Source organism: Metopolophium dirhodum, chromosome 2 (assembly GCF_019925205.1).
Source record: "Metopolophium dirhodum isolate CAU chromosome 2, ASM1992520v1, whole genome shotgun sequence".
Lineage (NCBI taxonomy): Eukaryota > Metazoa > Arthropoda > Insecta > Hemiptera > Aphididae > Metopolophium > Metopolophium dirhodum.
Window position 1 is genome coordinate 36191098 of NC_083561.1, and position 20608 is coordinate 36211705.

The 20608-nt window shown below is 28.5% G+C and overlaps 1 protein-coding gene across 2 annotated transcripts in view; it reads right to left on the reverse strand.

Moving 5' to 3' along the window:
• The window catches only part of LOC132938164 (brain-specific angiogenesis inhibitor 1-associated protein 2-like protein 2), a 114119-nt gene that overhangs the window by 63524 nt on the left and 29987 nt on the right, over positions 1–20608 (reverse strand). The gene's annotated exons all lie outside the window — the stretch shown is intronic.

Here is a 20608-nt window from a genome sequence, read left to right on the forward strand (position 1 = left end):
AGCTATCCGTGACTTTGCGCTATTTCCTCCCTATAGCTTAAAATGTCATCAAAAAATGTTTAGCGTTTCGACAGTTTAAATTTATGGTTATGCCATTAATAGCAATGGTTTTTGAAGTGCGTGGATTGAAACTGTTGAAATATTTTGCATAGTTCGCCGAAGTATAATGTTTTTATAAACGTTTCAGTGACTTTAAAAGTGAACCTCTAGATGTAAAACTGTTTTTGTAATATTATAAAAATATATCTTTTATTTTAATTGTATTTTTACGGAAATAACAGAACAAGATCAATGATTTGTTTTTATTGAGCTTCGTTGTGCGTTAAGTTAAATGTGCACCCATTCAGAAAAACATCTTAAAGGTATATTTAATATTTAGAATAGATAATACGAAAAGTATTCATAAATATAAATCTAATTATACGCCAAGATAAAATCATACAATAGTTTGTAATTTTCCAAAAGAATAAATTTTAAAACGAACATGAATGAATTTGTAGTAGGATTTATGAAGATAGGTTATCAATGTAATTAAAAATATTTTTATATACCATTAAAAATATAAATGCTATTTTAAATATTAATTCAAGAGAAAAAATTAAAAACTAATCGAAAAAATAGAACGTTCGTGATATTATAATACTGATATATTATTTTTCTATCTATATTGGCCAAGTAATATTTTATACCACATTACTGATTTTTATTTTTTATGCAAATACATTTTTTGCACGCTCAAAATCATCAGAGAATATCTTAAAATCTTTTCATAATAATTTCTTTTGATTATAATATTATGTTCGTATAGTATAGAATGGTCAGAAATCAAAATGAGATGTTTCCATTATTATGATACTTATTTTATAATAGTTAAATTCCAATTGATAATAATTTAGACAAGCTCCCTGCATACGCAATATGTACATGAAGGTACATAACACGTATATGCATAATGTACGCCTTGTTTGAGTATGAGTTTTTATTTTTAATGGTATTTTAAGTCTAAGTCAATATAGTAAATCGTTTTCACTGAGGAGAAACTGTATGTTACTCTTCGTATAGCCAATCGTTTTTCCATACGCTAAATTGACATTGACACGGGTGTAGTTGAATTACCTATACGATACGCCGTATTGACGGGGTCGACGTACACGATGCATTAAAATTGATCGATTCACTTTAAAAATACAATCTGATGAAAATTAATACGAAAACGAACAATGGTAAAAAAAACAAAATTTATCTCTAATTTATTTCAATACATATTATTATTATAGTTGTCGCACGGAAGTCTAGTTTACAGCATAACGGTATACGATCGTTGGAGGAAAAATATATTTATAAAAACTATGTATAATATCAAAGGGTTAACGATTGGCATATAACACGTATGTTTATTATAAAATTATAAAAACTGATGTTTGTTTAAAATAAAAAGACTACATTTTTTACCAAATTAGGCAAAATTGCAAAAGTAAACGTACCCAGGTGCAAACTTGTCATTCATACGACTGTATAAGCTACGTTTCAACGGAAGGGAAAAATTATACAAAACCGCGTTTATATTCAATCGGATGCAACGACGTTTATAAAAACAATTCAAGCGGAGACAAACGTTTATAATAAGAACACGTCGGAAAATTTGTTTGAATTTTATTTCACTCAAGATTCATTCGACGACGGGGGGGAGGGAGAAAAACGTGTAAGACAGCTAGCAAACGTATAGTCCCGCGGTATGAGCAGGAAACGTCTTATAAGGAGTAAAAAAAAAAGAGAGAGAGAAGGACTGAAAAAAAGGAGAAAGGGAGAGAAAGAAAGACGCCACGCAGGAGAGACAAATAAAGCACACCCCCGCGAATCCATAGTGTTTACCCCGGGGGAAATGCAAAAAACATGCACATCCGGTGCAAATGAGAACAAATTGAAGTTTCCAAAGTGCAACGGAACCCATCCTGCGCGATTGCAACGACGACACGGTCGTATTATAATACAGCAATCGCAGGTATAGGTATATATATATATATATATCTATTATAAATACGCAAGTTTGTCCGGTTTCCTCGTCCGCGTTCAAATTAAATACAAGACCGAAGACTGAAGACGGTGACGACGACACAACAACTACTATGTATAGTAGTAGTAGTAGTAGTAGTAGTAGTAGTAGTAGTGGTAGTAGTAGTAGTAGTAGTAGTAGTAGTAGTGGTAGTGGTAGTGGTAGTGTAGACGCAGAAGCCGATTCCGCCGACGACGACGCCCGTAATCGAGTTACCGCCGCCGCCGCGCGTACGAGTGCACCCCCCCGCCGACACCACTTCGTCGCCGCCCGTCATCCCCGTCACACCGTTTTCAAATCGCATTACCATTATCATTCCGGTAGGCGGTGGCGGAAATGCACGAGACACGGTGATGTACTCTCTTCGTTTGCATGATTAAATACATAATATTATAATATACATTGTGATGTACGGGGTGATCCATTCGACGTAATAATAACACACTATAATAATATCATTATATCAAAAGATATTGACATTTTTGGAATCCGTTTATTTACGTACTTACATCGTTTCAAAACATTGAGTACAACATTTAAAAAAAATTAATATTTTTATTTTTATCGTCATCGGATTTTACTTCTTTACTTTTTCCAGCGACAACTTGCATTTATTTTGTGATTCCTATTGTACCAAAGCAGAATATGTTTTAGGTAGTACTTCGAAATGTACAAATCTAATTTTGGAATAGTAGTTTATGATGAGATCGAAAAACTCGGAATAATATTCTACTTCTGTATACGATGTTAGAAATGTATGCCGTCATTCAAAAGAGTAAAATATTTTTAAAACGATAACGATAAAAAATAGTAAAAAAATATCATTTTTCTTTTAAAAAAAATTTTTTATAACGACTTGAAAGTATGTAAAAGAAATATTTTCAAAAACGTTTGTGTTTTATGAAATAATGACTGTCTTGCGTTCAATTAACCACCCTGTATAATACGATGTTTAAGCAACTACTTATATTATTTTAAGGCATGTCTAATCGACAAGAGTCTGTCGCGTAAAATATACCTACATTATTTGACCGAGTCATCGCAACTTCACCGTCTTATTACACAATATCAACAATAATAATGATGATGATGATGATGATGATGATGATGATTATTAAGTACGATCGATTACGAACAACAATTATTCATCTTAAACACTCGAGTTTCGTATCTGTATAGTAATATGATTGTATTGTTATGCGTATTGTTATAGACTTGCGTTTTATCGTCCTTGTACCTACTATTATTGTTATTATTTATCGAAAATCATTTGGTGTGAGTGCATTGTGCGACATATATATAAATAATAATATGAGTTTTAACAGTTAGTTGCAAGTTTATTCTCATTATATATCCTTATCCTTTCGGTGATATTTAATTATTATTTCCCGTATAATATGCGTTAATCGGAACGCGTAATATAAACACTTGTGGAAATTCGTTGTGATCGCTTAAACGTTTTCGACAAAGCGTGCATAATGAGGCATGACGATGGAAAGAATTATTATGTCGTTTACGAAAAAACAGAGCCAATTATTTTTTTGAATTTCTAGTTCGTCAAATCGGTGTCATTCAGCTATTAACTTAACTCACGGCCGCATAATAACTAGTGAACAGAAAATCAGAAAACACGTTGTACTCCTTCTGCGAGTATATAAGCTTATTATTGCAGGTGCATAGGTACTAAATGTAGATGCCATTTATACACTTGATAGAGTAAAATATAGTTGAGAACCACTCGTCGGTCAACGAAATTAAAAAAAATACACACAACTTTCAGAGGAATAAAGGAAGCTTTGGTTATATTTTTTCATCCACAGTTATTTGTATAAAACATAGTAAAAAGTGGTTTAAAAACCACCGGCGAGCTGAACATTATAATATGCAAACATATTTCATAATATAATACGAAAGACAATTTCTATTTTTTTTTATCACGTTCTGTCAATATAATAATTTATTTTGAAATGCAAATTAAATGACATAGAAATACATTTTTATGGTATACAATAGACGGTTCAATAAATTTCATTGACACTTAGAATTTATTTTCGAACACTATGAATTACTGGGAATATACTGTTAGAAAAATATTAAATTCAAATAAAATCACCATTTGGGTTTTATATTTTATAAATCATTGAAATATTGAACTACTGCAGTTTATATGTTTACAACTTACTTATAGTTGAAATTTAAAAATAATAGGTTACTATAAGACTAAATACGTCTTCATTAATAATTCAATATTCTGTAATTAATAAAAAGTAAACAAATATGTGTTTTAAATATTAAAATCTAATAAAAATGTCAACGAAGCATAGTTTACACAATTATCATTCTTTTAATTAAAAACGGTAAGATAATGGTTGTGTATAATATTACTAATCCAGAAAGTATTCCATATCCACTATTGATAAAATATTACTCTAACCCTATGACCTATAAATACATATTATATTTCAAAACAAAAAGTTAAAGATGTTTCCTTGTTTAGTTTAAAAACAAAAACATGTTTAACATTTTTCATTAAAAATATGATGACCTTAATAAACATATTATTAAATATAATATTGTTTTCAACCATATATGATTTTCATATGTTAAAATTATTACAAAGTAGGTACTCAAATACATTTCACACTCAATTATTCCTTTGTATCAAAGACTAAATTATCCATATTTATTATGTGTATGCCAAACGAAAAACTGGTCAGTTTTAGAAACCCATTTTGAAGTATAGTTAATTTAAAAAATACATAATATAAAATACAACCCAATTGTATAGTCATTACTCATTAATCAGTGTGGATTATTATTAATATAACAATAATAATTAATAACTACACTGTAGTTATTAAATTAACGAGAAAACCCAGCTTCTGTTATTACAATTTAACTTTTAAGCTTTAATATTATTAAAATATAAATTAAAATAACAAATCGGAATTGAAAATATGAACACTCTATGAATTATCGGCCACACCGGGTTCTCGAAATGTGTAGTAGAAGTAATAAGGATGTCAAACAAAACAAAACACCAAGTGGGAATAATTATCGATAAACCTTTAAACTGATGATTATGGCTAAATTATAAATGAGTACATACATTTTCTTAAACAAAATTCTTAAGTTTAATCACTACACCACAATTGGGGGGGGGGGGGCTATATATAGATAATAAATTTCAGGCATGGCTTGTATCCTTGTAAGTTTTTCTAAATACAGACATCAATCTCGTTGAAAAACTTAGGAAAAAATTGATTTAAAAAAAATAAGTATTGAAATACCCACCTATAGCAATATACGCGTCTTCGTATAAAATGTCATCATTATATGAAAATAAATCAATAAATTAATAAGTAGTTCATTCGACGTATTCAAAGTATGAATAAAAAATTGTCTTGGATAGTATTTTAAAAAACATATGCTGCAGATTAAAGTGATAGAAGTTAAAAAAAAAAAAAAACTTACTCAAGTGGAGCGGTTGATATACAATATACATAATATTATGCATTCAAATCTGGAAATGTATGAACTCGGTGTTAATGTATAATACATCTCTAGTACGTGATCGTATTCTCGTTCATGAGCAGAACCGTTAAACAAACCTCTAAACATATTTATTCGAGTGGCATAACAAGACCGAACATCATATTGATATCATGTTTTTTAATATGCATGAAAATTGAATAGTGACTGTTAAGGGACGCAAATATTATAGAACAACACGATGCAGGTGGCACGATCCACTCACCAAAATGAATTTCAACGAAAATGGTTACAGAAACTCGAGGATTCTTGAGAAAACTCCTACTTTCCAACAGAACCGTACACACGTGACAATAGCTTAGGGTACCTTAAGTGAACCCTTCCCGTTTTTACCCCATTAGAGTTTACAATTGGTAAATACTTAGCATTCTTTTTACTATGTAATTTTCACTTTCGTATATTGTTTGCATTATATAGGTACACTAGCTGGTATTATGTGCAAACACGGTCGTAGAGATATTCGTAATGCTCGTACTATTTCAGTATAAAGGCCTAAAATTATGTGCAGTGTGACACTAATGGGGTGGTAAGAATTTTATGATAATATTAAACGAATTTAAACCCGTAGTTTTATTTTACTTTCATTTTTAGAATTATTAATTTTAAATTAATGTATACCGCATTAACGCGTTTATAATATAAATAGTTATTGTATTAATTGTATTATTTTACTTAATAATCGATATCAAAAAAATATAAATCTAACAAAACATCGACTACAAATATTACTATTTCGAATTCAATTTAATCAAGATTAAATCGTTTAGTTTAATATTAATATATACCACAGAATATTTGACTGGAATTTAACCAGATGTCGATTATGGCTGACACATAATAATATAACACATTTAAGCTGCAGTATAAAAGGATAATAGATTATCTGACACACATATATTTTTAAGCTAGTCATAAATGTATTTATGTAATATTATACAATTTAGTTTTAATTTTGAATGTCTAACCGTATTTATAATTAAAATGTATAGAACTTTTTTTTGATTTTTACATATTAAAATTATTAATACAATTTAGTATAGGTCCATTTTTTAAACTTTTAATATAAAACCCTACAAACAAATACATTTTTCAATACATAAAAAACCCTCGGTATAGGTATATTAAATATTATATTATGTAATCAGCACATTGCTGGGAGTGAGTTTCTAAATAAAATAAAAAAAACAATAAAAAAAAATGCTTTTTGGTTAATATATACACATACATTCATACATCCATCCATACATACATACATACATACATACATACATACATACATACACACATACATACATACATACACACATACATACATACATATTACATACATACATACATACATACATACATACATACATACATACATACATACATACATACATACATACACACATACATACATCATATTGTCATGATAGTACATACACATTTTCTAGTGGGCACAACGCCCACTTGTTCGATAAAATAATAATTGCTCGTAGGCTAGCGTGTACCTATTTTTGAAAAACTGTGTCGGCGATGGCTATCAAGAAAAAAAGCGAACGTGGCATGTGGGTGTGTTCGTAGAGCTAATTTCTTATCCCTGACAACATCAACATCTGTACCGGTGAAATATGAATGTCACTTAAATGCCACACCGATGGGAGAGTCACGCCCAATCGTCTTCAAATAAATATTCAAAAAGGGCCGAACAGTCGATTTGCAGTGAAGAGATGATGATGGGTGTTTTCAATGATAGAATAATATAACCGTTGACAGTGAGCGCTTATATACAATACAATACATATTATGCCTATAATGTCTAATATAGTGTTTGTCGTTAATATTAACTAAATTTCTTACTAATATACTTTTAAAATAATATTTTTGAAAATTAATAGGTACTGAAATGGAGAGCCACAATAATAATTATCATAATTATTCATATTACTCAGGTACCTACCTAAACTCAAAATAATAAATAGAATATAATATTTTATTTTATTTTCACGTTTATCCGAAATCTGAGATAGTCAATCCATAGAACTAATTTATGTGAATATTTTATTAGTTAATTTATTAATTATTCTCCAATTAGTTATCCACTTTTTGAAATTTGAATTTAGGTGAAATGCGAGCAGAGGAGTACAGGTGGGAGGAAATGTATGAGTCCCAGTATGCTCGTATATGCGAGAAATGAGTTAATGTGCTTGAGTAAAATGCGATTGTTTCAATAGTTATGTAACACGGAGCAATAAATATTATAACATTACATATTATTATTTTTTTTAGTTTCATCGCCTTATTTAAAAATATAAAATTATCCATTCAATTTTTACAGCACAATTTATTATTATACTCAATGCAAATATATTCATATTTCTTAAACCATATGGATATAGTATAATTTATTTAATAAGTTTAATTATTTAATTATAAACAATTTTTCACAGTTTATCGAAGTTTCTGCTTTGAAATCGTGACGTTATATTACAACTTTCACTGATTTAAAGTGTTAAAACGTTTATGTAGGTTGCAAAAACTACCAATAAATAATGATATATACAAGAAAATTGTATTATAGATATACCTAGTATTAAGTTCGTCACAAAATGGTTTGCTGAAGTGTAAAAATTGTGAAATAATTATTTTAAGATTTATATATTTTGTAATAAATATAACGGAAATGTCATTATATGTCTAAAATTGTGTTTTATCGCCCATAGGTGAATGAACAAATATGTTTAGTCATTTGTCTGAATATGTTTTAAACATTTATAATACGTGTCTCAAGTTTATTATAAAATATAATATTTATCCTTAAATTTCGAAGTATAAAATTTATTATTTTAACTCAACTTTAATTGTTTATATTAAAATGTTAAAAGTTCATAAGAAACTTTTAATTTTGTAACGAGTACAAACCTTGAAGGTGAATTATTTGTAAGTATTATACGCAACATTTATTACAGAGTACGGTTACAAGTTTTAAAACAATTATAAAAATAAATTACTTTATATTGGATTTCAAAGATGAAAGTGGTTGCTACTCAGTGCGACTTCTTTCTCAAGAGTACATTGTCAAAATTAACGAGAACCAAAAATTATGCTTAGTAAACAAAACGTACCTACAGATCGATTACAATTCTACCTATAGGTATACGTGTCATAACTATGAAACAAAAAACTTTATATTGGGCAATAAGGCACCTATATTACTATCATTTTTTTGTAATATTTTCATTGGTAGGTATTGATTTCATTTGTCATGATTTACTAAATTTCTACTTGTTCAAATTAGAACGGTCACTTTATAAATTTCCAAAATAATTCCACACCGTATTTTTGGCTTTCGTATTCCCGACGACCGCGACCGCGATGGGATGACTAACGGAATCGGGATGTCCGTGCCGCGGTATATTATACGTATATTATAATAGTAAACATGCTTAGGCAGCACTTAGACACTATATTAATATAGCTGGTACATTACAATACCATTACAATATTTGTCGACCGACATTATCCCATTTATCCGTCGGGATGACATCTCTATCACGTTATTATCACCTACCGTCTCCGCTCTCTATACACCCCCCGAGTATTATAATTGCGTTTACTATTGACACGCGTGTGGTCATTCTATATCAACTCTGTAAACGCCGTTGTTCGGGAATGAGTGTGGTGTAAACGAGGACGTATTATGGAGGATAAGTTATATATCTATTATGTTTGCCGTATTGCAACTACGGCCTATGCTGAAAATGGAAGGGCTCAGCCCGTATATTATGTTTGTATTGTGTTTCGAATATCGCGTATATATATTGGCCCGGGTGTAGAAAACGGCTTTAGCGTCATATTGTTTTCATGGATTGTCAGAGGCTGCACTAAAACCTCCTATTACAATACACCCCTTCGCCTTGCAAATTGCAATGCGGTCTGGCAAAAAAATAATATCGATATTTCCTTTTCCAAAATATATATCAATATTCTATGGGTATACATTCGTGAAACAGGTTCCGCGGTGAATAGCGCATCCGCTGAAAAAAACTGGATAAAAATAATTATACGATCTTTACGTTGTCAAGATGACGGTTAAATTATTACGTGAAAGTGCAGTATACTGTACACTGTTCGAATCCCATCTTGAAAATTTGTTGTACTAGAAAATATTGAGTTCGTAAATCGTCTACCACAATTCAATGAGAACGATATTATGACTATTTTAACGAATACATTTTCACATCTTATTCCCTTGTTCAAATCAGATACATATATATGATATGTATCATAGAGAATCATAAATATTATAAAATCTATTACTAGTTACTACCTATATCATACACTATATAAACAGTTTTATTAATTTATGTAAATCAGAAAATAACGAAAACTTATCGTTCATAATTATAATTATTTATAACACAAAAAATGCATTTATAAAATTTGATGTTCTTGTGTATTTAAGATTATACGTCACAATGTTTTGTGCAAAAATAATATGAACTATAACTTTTTTTTTCGAGAAATATACAATCTATACATTTAAGCACAATAAGTAGGTATATGCAAGATGGGGATAACAAAACATTATGGGGTTACGTAAATAAGGAGCCACCCATTAGTAGCACTTAGCTATTGGATATATATGAACTAACTTAAATACGAAAAATTAGTACCTAACTAGTCATTAGTATATAATTATTTATATTAACATTTGTTCATGTTTTAAATTAATTTTGATTTTATATAATATTGTTACTGTGTTATTTTGTTAAAATAAATAAACTAGAAATGAAAAAAGGTCCATGCAAGAGGTTTTTATTAAATAATTATTACTTTTTTGGTATTTTGTTTTGACACATTTATTTGGATTGCTTGATAAACAATCAAGAAACATATAGAAACATCAATCGGACCATAATAATAGTCTTGTAAATAAATAACAATCCTGCATTGAAAAGTTACGAACATTTAATGCTAATAAAGAATGTAATTGTAAAATTGAAGTCACTGAAGTAACTATAGTTGAATAGAAATCACTTTGGAAACTTTTTTTAAAAATTATTTATATTGACTTATGTTTTCTTAAATAAAAAGATAAATGTTTATTAAAAAAAACTACTACGCATCACAAATAAGTATAATTATTTAGGGGACGAGACGATAGATAGAGAGGGACGATAGATACCTAGCTGAATTTATGAAGGTCAGAATATTTTTGACTTATATGTTGTAAACACATAGTTTTGGCTCGGAAGTCATTTCCCAAAAGGGTTAGGTAACCATCGAGGACTACAGGGTCGTTGTAATTATCACCGTTCGTGTACTTTACGTGGTTTAACACTGTGTCGAAAGTTTCTAGCAAATGCGGCAACAAGGGCGGTGAGGGGGAGTAAAAGTTTCACGGCAATAACTCACCTCATCCATCCTATCCTATGCGTTATCCTAACCTTACAAACTATAATAAAGAGATGTTATTTAGAAGTTGATTATTATAATACACAGAAGCGTTTTGCGTACGACGGTCGACGGCCTTTTTGATAAATGGCCGTGGATGGTAGGGATTACCTTTGCTACTACTTTTGTTATTTATATTTCTTGATTAACACTTTGTTTCAAAAAAAAAAAAAAGAAAAAAATTATAATAAAATAATAATACTCACCCAAGAAGCCTTTCCTTAACTAATGCTTTTACCCTCCTAACAATGTTGGAAGCGAAAAGTAATTTTCCTTAGACGCCTATCATATTTGGCGCTTTATTGGCGTAACATCGGTCGGGGGGGGGGGGGGGGGGGGGGGAGAGGGTATTCATATATACTATGTAAACACTATACATTGTACAGAGTTTATCACACCAGTGGAACAATTTGTTTTAATAACGGTCTGTGATTATTTTTATATCGCAATTTACCCGGTTTTTTTTTTGCGAGTGGGCGTGAGTAGATGTGTTCGTTTAAAGCACCATTCTTGGTAAAAATGCTTTCAATCTCCATTAAACTTTTCTTGAATACTGTCACTTCAATATTATAGTTCATTGAATTTTGTGTGCATTATAATATTACCAAAAAACTTAAAAAAAAAATAATTATATTGTGCTAAATTATTAATAATTGTGCACAGATTTGAGCGATCCAAAGTTATTTACACGTTATTAGTAACATTTTGTATAAGCGAGATATACCTATAGTAGCATTACATAAAACCTAATTGATAAAATATACGCGACCTTACATAACGCAAGTCAATTTTAAATGCATTAACAAAATACCATTTCGTATTATCTTATACGTTTTAGTTTCATCAAATACTTACAATTGTACGTTATACTTTTTAATTGTGAGAACTAAATTTAAAAACAAATATTTTTGTTTAAGTAAAATGAAACACTAGTGGGTATTTACTATTAATTAACTATTCTTTAAAATAATAAACAAAGATATTTCATTTCGTGTTAGTTATGATCAATAAGTCTTCTACAACTATTAACTATTCTTTAAATGTATGGGTTAGGTTCAAATCAATTGAAACTTGATAAATCATTAAATACATAATTAATTTGTTAGCTTTAATAATTAATGCTACGTTTTGAGGTTGAATATTATAACGTTGTACAGCTATATGAAAATTACTAAAAACTATTTGGCATAATTCTATAAGGACTAATTATTTTATTATTCATAATAAACGATTTAATGTAGGTAGGTACCTATAACAACAATGTTATAATTTATTGATGTTGAATTTAATTGTTTTATTGTATAGATGAATACATAATGGGTGTATACTATATTATAATTACGTTGTTATACTTACCTACAAATCATATTAAATTAAATACCAATACAACTTAATGTAACTAGGCTCATTAGTTTTCTGCTCTAACTAATTAATTCTATAGTTCTTTAATCATTCACTTAAGTACGTAATATTATACTTGTTATATTCAACAAAAAAATCAAATATCATGAGTTTTCACAAACAATTTAAATTGTTTAGTTGCATTTATCGGGAGAGAAAATGTACGTACTTGAAAACTATGTTATAATGATATTTTGTTTTATATGAATTTAAAAAAAAAAAAACCTAACAAATACACTCATTTACAAACATCTATTATAGCCTATAGGTACTTATTAGTAGTACTATTCGGTAAACGTTATGTGGTTACAAGACTCGCATACATAACATACGAGTATACGACATTTTTCTCAATTGCATTTGCTCAAATGTATTTCAGCTGTTCATCTTGTACATTTACCGATTTTATAAAATAACATACAAAAGTACCAAAATGTTAATGGCTAAATTATTCCAGTTCTTCTGCTCAATGTATCCAAAGTATTAAGGGAGCGCTCGTTCTATGTGAAAAGGGTGGTTAAAAATACTTAAGCGAAGAAATTCACCCTCGTCGTTGACCCTGCTTCTGGATAATAAAAGTCATTTGGCTATGAAATTCCAAAGGGAAACAAACTGGAGTGGAGTTAATGCGACAAAGAACACTACTGTAAAGATGCGTTTTAATTTCCGCCTTGAGTATTTTTCGAAAAATTCAATTCTACGAGAACGCTATTTGTCACCCACCCAACGGCTATGGTCCATTAGTCAAATGTTATTTTACAGCGAACAAATGACGAACTTCATTGGCTCCCGTTCACCATTAATATTAATTTATACAATTTGCCATTAGTTTTAAAATGCTGAAATGGAGAGAAAAATGTAACAACTGCTTCGATAAGAACAGTTGGACCAGAGTAATTATTATTGGGAAATGTCAAATTATTTATAATAGTTGAGTAAAAAAAAATAAATAATCATTAACAAGGAAATTAACAAAACGAAATATCTATGCACGCATTAGATCAAAAATAAGAAATATCCACAAACACAAATTACTCGTTTCACTTACATAAATAAGAATATATAATAGTACTCTGCACTAGAGTACTATAGACATATTTTAATCAAACTACAATACGTGAGTTAATAAAATATTCTTTTAATCAATATTAATACGTTTATAATATGGCGGTACATTATGCATTATGGGCGCCGCGGAAGTATTCCGAAAGTCGCATCAGTTCAAACATTAAAAAAAAAAAGGTACATTATGCATAGTAACAATGAAATATGGATAAAATAATAATTATTAATGGGACGCATTACAATCTTCTTCATAATTTATGTTATAATCGATAAGCTTGTTTTTATAAAACTGTTAAGTGCACACAATTCAATACAAATCAATGCGTTTTAAATTGTTAAATATTTTTTTACATTTATTGGCTATAGTTTTATTTTTTCACTTATATATCAGGTATTTTTTTAAATCGTTTCTATTGAGTTTATCATCACAATGATAAAGATAAGAATACAGTTTGGGGCACTGCGGTTACATTTTCTATTTTTACCCTCATCTTTCATCCACCTATAACCCCGAATAATGGTTATGTCTATAAACCATAAAGTATCGAAACGTTTTTGTTACTAAATATCAACAGAACGTCAATATTGAATTCTGTTTAAATCCTCAGTATCACGATTTCTATCATTTTTCTTTTTGTATAAAATTTAAAATATTATCCTTATATTATTCAACTTTAATGTTTTATGAAAAAGTGTATAATATATTTTTTATTACTTACATAGTTACATACTTATTGTGAACAAGTAATGTAAATGGTTATTTCTTATCTACTTTATTATGTCTATATAATATACCGTATATAGTGTTTGACTATATTTCACGTATATTAAATTATTAAACACTTCTTAAAAATGCACGAAGGTGAAATTTTTTTATTGTGTTTTTGTCGACTAAAGAGATGAGAAATCACTCGCCATAGTAATGCCAGTGTTGTTTGCTTTCGGTAAATTTATCTCGAGGGAATACTACAACAGGGTCGAATGCAATTCATTTATTCCTCTTCTTCCTTATTTTTCCCTATCGCTTGCATTGAAGTTTAAGGGCAAGTTTCTCGTTAGGATGTTTTCATCTACAACAGAATCGTTTTCTTTTTATCGCAAACGGCTCATCTCTACCCCGAGAGCCTTTGCTTGTTTTTTTTTCCTAACGAATTTGGTTTCGAATTAAGTTTATTCAAGTTGAACGCTCTTTAAAGCGTTTTTAATAAGAATTACCTGAAGAATGAAGCGAGTTACAAAAAAAAAAGACTGGGATTATCCTCATACAAAAGTAAAATACATATTACGTGTTTCTCAAAAAAGTAGGAACATGATGTTTTGTGTTAAAGCTTATGATGAATTTCAAGAAAACTAATTTATTATAAACTATAATGTTCACAAGAAATTAGTTATTAAATAATTAAATTAAACAAAATATAATTTGTCTTACATTACATGATATATTATATTGCATAATAATCAATCATTCCACTATAGCTGACATAAAATCACTGATTTAAATTTTTTTATAAAGGGTTATAACTAAATGTTGACAATCACCATAAATTTCATTGTTTAGAGTTTATTATTTGAAATTGTATATTAAATCATAACTTAAAAAATAGCTGATATTAAATAAATAGTTTATTAGCTATGTAGGTACAGAGAGAACACTTTATAACCCTTAATTAATAATAATAAATTGGTTATAACAAACATAGCATCTAATAAAATAAAGGACCATTAAAGAGGTATAGAGATATCAATACACTAGCTGGGTCAATTCTAGCACCTTATTAGCATTTTTCATTTTAATATACCTTTAATATTTTTAAATAACAAATATATCACATTCAATTATATTTCATAACTACCCTTATTAAAAAAAGTGTTCAAAATACAATTTTATTTATTCTTCAGACGATGACATTTTTATTTTTCATTAAGTCATAAGGGGGAAATTAAATTGTTTGCTGTCAAGTTCTATTAAAACTATAATTATTATTCTCTAGACATGTTTACAAATTAAATAGTAAAGTGGACGTATTCGAACGTCAAAAATCTTTCTGTAACGAACATTTTCAAATTACAACCTAATTCATTCCATCCCGTTAAATTTTGTCCTGGTGTAGTTTGGAAAATCATCCCCACTCCCCATATCTGGTTCTAATTTTGGTTGTTTTAAAAATAAAGTAAACCAACCAATGTACTAAGGACCAAAACTCAACTACAGTTGGGTTAAGTAAACTAAGAAACATAATTATCTCAATCTAGATTATTATATTGTATTTTGTTAATTTTCTCCGTGCAAATTAATTGATTTACTATTTTATAATTGTCAATAATTTTTTAATAATGATAAACCTATGCATAAATTATTATTGAAACTTAAAAATAATATATAACTAAATGTATTTCATAACATGTTTAACATTAAATTGCATGGTAGTTTAGATTTGTGACTCAGTGTGGCACGGTGTTTACTTTCAGTCACGAATGTGCTCTGAGTGTACGCACCAGCCGGTGTCACTAGTTCCTGGATGGGTGACCACCCGGGATTTTTAGTGACAAATACACACGTACACTGTACACACACGTGTTCAAACCAACAGTACCGCCCCACACAGTAGCAGGGGAATGACATCAGTTGTCGAAGCCTTAATTTAAATTAAAGTTGTAAATTGAAATTTAAATTGATACACTGACATAAAGCTTACTATTATTTACTGTAAACTTAAATTGCATAAAATTAAAAGATTCAATTACTTGAGTACAGACTCAAAATACTATTTCATTTTCACACGATACGTGTATATTTTGAGAAATGGTTTGAAAGGGTTGCTAAGCTGTTACAGTGAGTAGTTATTTTTAATACCGTGTTAATTGTAATCTAATCAAATATAATTGATTCAATACAAAATTACTTAAAGTATTTTAAATTTAAATAATGTTAAGATTTTTTTTAAAAATTATTTTAAAATGTTTAATTTGCATTGAAGCAATAAAAACTTTTGAGACGATTATTCCCTTAAATTGAGAATATCAATTGATTCTGTATTTAATGAAAATAACACAACATAAAAGCATTTTTTTCCTGCCTTTAAAAAATAACTTTGTTTATTGCGCTTTGGTAAAGTTTGACAGCTTAAAAGGATTTTAAATCAAAAGTCGTAGAATTTTTTTCAGCGTCAATTTTCCTAACCCCCTTTCCCTCCACATTGACACACGTAATCCAATTATTTATATTCTCAGTTACCCGTTTTCCACATAATTATAAAATAATTCAAACTTTATATATCGTATATGACCTCAAACTATTCAAAGAACTTAGAAAAATGTTCATTATTAACCAAAGCATTGTTTTATTCGTTTTTAATATAAATATTTTATATTGAATATAATTTTGAGTTTGAACAAATACACAATAAGTAAACCATTTCAAATTAAATGCACCAAGCAGAACAATAGTTCTTAAAATAGTTTTAAAAAATATGATCAAACATATTTTGTAATAACAAAATTGTTTGATGATCTACGTATAAACAATTATAATGTACCTTCAGCTATAATCATTATTATTAAAGTTAAACATTCTAAATACTAATACATAATAATGATAAAGTTTTAATATGCATGTCCAAGATGTTATGCCTTAATATTAGGTTTTAAAATCACAAATAAAATGATAGTTCAAAAATAAACATAATAATTTAAATCCAGATATCTAAATTAATTTTAGATCTATTGGGCCAAACAAACGGTCTTTAGTTTTTTCAGTATAGGCATTCAAATAATTTAAAAATGTATTTAGACTTTTGATAGAATAAAAACTACAACTATGAAAAAATAATTATAAATTTCTTTCTTAAATAATATATTTTAAATTAAATTCAACACTAAACACTACCTTAAATAATTTAATTAAAACATCTCTTATCCAAAACATACATTTACATTTTCTCATTGAAAAATAAGTTTTTAACAGATACCACAATATCAAATGAAATATATTGACCATCACCACTAATCGATTTAGAATAGATCAACATAAAGGTACTTAAGTCCTCATTTTATTTCAACTATCCTATCATATCAGTAATTACTAATTGATGCCTACTTATAATCAATGGTTAATGGTTATAGGCTATAACTATCGACACATTGCAGTTAATTTTTAAAAGCACCACGATTAACACTTTATATAATATCATATGTTATACGTAACAATAATATAACGAAATGTCCAACACGCAATTCCAAAAATACATAAAATAAATTAATACAGATAACCCGTACTCAAAAACAACATGCTACTATCATTATTATATATTTTTTAGTACCTAATACTATTCATTATATAAAATTAACAATTTTCATATACAAGTAAACGATTTTCAGCCACTGGCCGAGGCTTGACTTGATAATAATTATATAAAGAGTGATTTACCAAGCATGCTCACCAGTTTCTTCTGTAGTAATGCAGTTATTTAAAATACTATTTTTTGTGAGATTTTTTTTACTAACAACTTAAGGAGTGTCCTGTAGAAATACAAACTTCCGTTTTTTCAAATTAGAATCCCCTTTTCAACTGTAAATTATTCAGTGGATAATTTTTCTGAAAAATTTGACGTATTATAAACACATTTTGTACGAATAGTTTTTGAGATATTTAATTTTTTGTTCTAAGGATAAAAGGTCTATGGTAATGGATTCATAAGATATTATTATGGCTATTATAGTGATTTAAATATATTAGTTATTAATATGAATCTACCACCATTAATAATTTTTGAAAATGGTCCAAGTATAATAAATACTAGATACAATTTTAGGTCTATTCTATATTTATGTAACCCCATTTTTATCCTTAATTCAAACATTTTAATAACTAAGAAACTACTCAAACGAATTTTTAATTGGATACATCAAATACGAAATCAAAATCAAAATGTTCAAAAAATTATCCACTAAATAATTTACAGGAAAAAAGGGGGTTCTCATTTGAAAAACAGAAGTTTGTATCACCACAGGACACTCCTTAAGTAGTATAAAAAAATCAAGAATTTGAAAATTTTCTTTGAGTACCTATATTTAAAAATTTCAAAAATTAGAATTTAAATAAATTAATTATTAAAGGAAAAAATAGAGATGAGCATGATTAAGAGGTAAATATAGTGAAACGTTTTAATATTAATTAAAAGTTAAAATGTATTCATAATACTAAATAGTAAATTCAAGAAAATACTGAGTTTGAGAGAGCTAAACGCTTTTAACTCCCGGTGAATTTTTACTTAAAATAATAAAGTAGAATAATATAGGGTTGTTTTGCCTCTGTCTAAGACATATATTTATTTTAGTTCATTATTTTACAAGTTTTTGTTCTTCTAAATGAAGTACAAACTATGAAAATAATCCACATGATTCCGAAGTGTTATTGTCTTCATATCAATTCGTTTTGCAATTATTTCAAATTTATACAAAAGTATTTTTTATTTAATGTTTTATACATTTCGTTGGTTTTTGTTATAAATAAAGTTGACATAATATTATAATATGTCATAATTTGTAGAGCCTAAACGTGAAAGGCGTAAACGACACGCGCGTGCCCTTGAAAATGATAATAATATTATCTGTAGTACTATTCTAACGACATTTCGAGAAAGAAAAAAGTTTAGCGCGGAACAGACGGGGTCGTATGGTAATAATAATAATAATAATAATAATACAAACACGGGGAATATATCAATCATCCTCCACCCTGTCCTGACCAATGACAACATTAACTCTGGAGTACGATAAAGACGCTCGTGCATACGATATGCACGCATGTCATCAATCATGCGATGTTGATAAATATTTATGATGTGTCTGCGTGTATTCTCTCACACACACAAACGGCAACCGTTCGTACAAACGCCGGGTCTGGTCTCGGGAAAACGAATGTGGATATTGTACAGGACATATTATTATTATGTTGTTATTGTTGTTCGGCCAATGCATTTTCCCGTTTATACGTATTTACTATTCATATAATATTATATTATATTATGTATGACTATTGAGTTCGTTTTTCTACGACTGCTGCAGTGTTGACAAACGACGAAATATTACTCAAAAAGCGGTTATAATATTATACATACCTATTATTGTAGTATAATATTATAATGTTATTCGTATGCCCATTTATTCCGTTTTTCTACAACGGTACCGTGTACTTACTGACGACGAATGAAGAAATAACACTCGAAAGAGCCGCGTCCGACGGGGTGCTGTTTGTTTACACTACTCGTAACTGCGTTGGATCCAATCATTCTACCGATCCCGAGAACAATTTTGCCGACCCATTACGAATTATATTATAAGGCTATGTGCTTGAAAGGCTGTTTTACCATTGCGGATGACCAACTTTTTAAGATTAGCCCGCATATCGTGCGTGAACGTAGAAAATGCATTAAAATCTTCTTGCTTTTTGTACCATTTCATACAACGAAAAACATTTTTTCCATTATTCGTATATTATATTATTAGCTAGATAATAACGAATAATACAATTTGATAATTATTTGGTACGCAAATATATATTATAACTTATAAGTTGTTTTATGTTCACAATTTATTCAATATTATGGATTGAAACAAGTGACCATTGTATTAGAATATATTTTTATTAATCATTATTATTTTGGCCAAGTATTGCCAATTTCACAGACCAAAATTATGTTTCATACAAAATGATTTAATGATATCCATCTTTGATTTTCACATTTCAGATTTTCTAAAACATTAATCCAAAGTACGAACTTGGGACCGATAGTGTTGATTAAGCTATTTTCTTGTGTCACAGAAGTTTTAATAACAGTTAATAAATTAGAAATCAATTAATTACTTACTTCTTTGTATGTATAGTATCAAGCTTTTTTTTTTCTATAGAGATATTCACAATACTACTTAAGTAATTAACATGTTACATAACTATCAAATTTTCCCTTGTATTTACACAATAAAATCAAGCTTACTCAGCTCAAATAAACATTCAAGTTAAACAAAATAATAATAATAATAATAATAACAATAATAATAAAATAAAGGATTAAGAATGCAAAATATTCATTATTTTAT